This window comes from Triticum urartu, chromosome 3A (assembly GCF_056163025.1).
Source record: "Triticum urartu cultivar PI428250 chromosome 3A, HENAU_Tu73, whole genome shotgun sequence".
Lineage (NCBI taxonomy): Eukaryota > Viridiplantae > Streptophyta > Magnoliopsida > Poales > Poaceae > Triticum > Triticum urartu.
The window spans coordinates 61,380,179-61,382,981 of NC_141875.1; positions in this window are offsets into that span (position 1 = coordinate 61,380,179).

Genomic DNA, 2,803 nt, shown 5'->3' on the forward strand with positions numbered 1-2,803 from the left:
GTAGGTGGTACTATCATTACTATCTTATATCTTTTGGCATGAACATGTGTATCACTACGATCGAGATTCAATAAACCATTCATTTTAGGTGCAAGACCATTGAAGGTATTATTCAAATAAACAGAGTAACCATTATTCTCCTTAAATGAATAACCGTATTGTGATAGACATAATCCAATCATGTCTATGCTCAACGCAAACACCAATCTCGATGGTAGAGGGAGCGTGCGATGCTTGATCACATCAAGCTTTCCAACACATATCGCCAGCTCACCTTTAGCTAGTCTCCGTTTACTCCGCAGCCTTTTATTTTGAGTTTACTAACACTTAGCAACCGAACCGGTATCTAATACCATGGTGCTACTAGGAGTACTAGTAAAGTACACATTAACACAATGTATATCCAATATACTTCTATCGACCTTGCCAGCCTTCTCATCTACCAAGTATCTAGGGTAATTCTGCTCCAGTGGCTGTTCCTCTTATTACAGAAGCACTTAGTCTCGGGTTTGGGTTCAACCTTGGGTTTCTTCACTAGAGCAGCAGCTGAATTGCCGTTTCATGAAGTATCCCTTCTAGCCCTTGCCCTTCTTGAAACTAGTGGTTTCACCAACCATCAACAATTGATGCTCCTTCTTGATTTCTACTTTTGTGGTGTCAAACATCGTGAATATCTCAAGGATCATCATATATGTCCCTGATATATTATAGTTCATCATGAAGCTCTAGCAGCTTGGTGGTAATGACTTCGGAGAAACATCACTATCTCATCTGGAAGATCAACTCCCACTCGATTCAAATGATTGTTGTACTCAGACAATCTGAACACAAGCTCAACAATTGAGCTTTTCTCCCTTAGTTTGCAGGCTAAGAAAATCGTCGGAGGTCTTATACCTCTTGACGTGGGCACGAGCCTGAAATCCCAATTTCAGCCCTCGAAACATCTCATATGTTTTGCGACGTTTCAAAACGTCTTCGGTGCCTCAACTCTAAACCGTTTAACTGAACTATCACGTAGTTATCAAAACGTGTATGTCAGATGTTCGTAACATCCACAGACGACATTCGAGGTTCAGCACACTGAGCGGTGCATTAAGGACATAAGCCTTCTATGAAGCAATGAGGACAATCCTCAGTTTACGGACCTAGTCCGCATAATTGCTACTATCAACTTTCAACTAAATTTTCTCTAGGAACATATCTAAACAGTAGAACTGAAGCGCGAGCCACGACATAATTTGCGAAGACCTTTTGACTATGTTCAGGATAATTAAGTTCATCTTATGAACTCCCACTCAGATAGACATCCCTCTAATCATCTAAGTGATTACATGATCCGAGTCAACTAGGCCGTGTCCGATCATCACGTGAGACGGACTAGTCATCATCGGTGAACATCTTCATGTTGATCGTATCTACCATACGACTCATGCTCGACCTTTCGGTCTCTTGTGTTCCGAGGCCATGTCTGTACATGCTAGGCTCGTCAAGTCAACCTAAGTGTTTCACGTGTGTAAATCTGTCTTACACCCGTTGTATGTGAACGTTAGAATCTATCACACCCGATCATCACGTGGTGCTTCGAAACAACGAACTGTCGCAACGGTGCACAGTTAGGGGGAATACTTTCTTGAAATTATTATGAGGGATCATCTTATTTACTACCGTCGTTCTAAATAAACAAGATGTAAAAACATGATAAACATCACATGCAATCAATTAATAGTGATATGTTATGGCCAATATCATATAGCTCCTTTGATCTCCATCTTGGGGCTCCATGATCATCTTGTCACCGGCATGACACCATGATCTCCATCATCATGATCTCCATCATCGTGTCTCCATGAAGTTGCTCGCCAACTATTACTTCTACTACTATGGCTAACATGTTTAGCAATAAAGTAAAGTAATTTACATGGCGTTTCTCAATGACATGCAGGTCATACAAAAAATAAAGACAACTCCTATGGCTCCTGCCGGTTGTCATACTCATCGACATGCAAGTCGTGATTCCTATTACAAGAACATGATCTCATACATCACATATATATCATTCATCACATCCTTTGGCCATATCACATCACAAAACACTTGCTGCAAAAACAAGTTAGACGTCTTCTAATTGTTGTTGCAAGTTTCGTCCTTCCTCTTTCTTCTGCCGTGGTCGAGCTTTAAGTCTTAACTTCATACCTTACAACTCAGGCAAGAACTCCTTCTTTGACTGATCCATCTTGAACACCTTCAAGATCATGTCAAGGTATGTGCTCATTTGAAAGTACCATTAAGCGTTTTGATCTATCCTTATAGATCTTGATGCTCAATGTTCAAGTAGCTTAATCCAGGCTTTCCATTGAAAAACACTTTCCAAATAACCCTATATGCTTTCCAGAAATTCTACATCATTTCTGATCAACAACATATACTCATCAGAAATTCTATAGTGCTCCCACTCACTTCTTTGGAAATACAAGTTTCTCATAAACTTTGTATACACCCAAAAACTTTTATCATCTCATCAAAGCATACATTCCAACTCCGAGATGCTTACTCCAGTCCTTAGAAGGATTGCTGGAGCTTTGCTTACTAGTTAGCATCTGTTAGGATTGACAAAACCTTCCGGTTGTATCACATACAACCTTTCATCAAGAAAATTGTCGAGGAAACAATGTTTTTTGACATCCTATCTGCAAGATTTCATAAATAATGCAGTAATCGCTAATATAATTCCAACAGACTCTTAGCATCGCTACGAGTGAGAAAATCTCATTGTAGTCAACTCCTTGAACTTGTCGGAAAACAT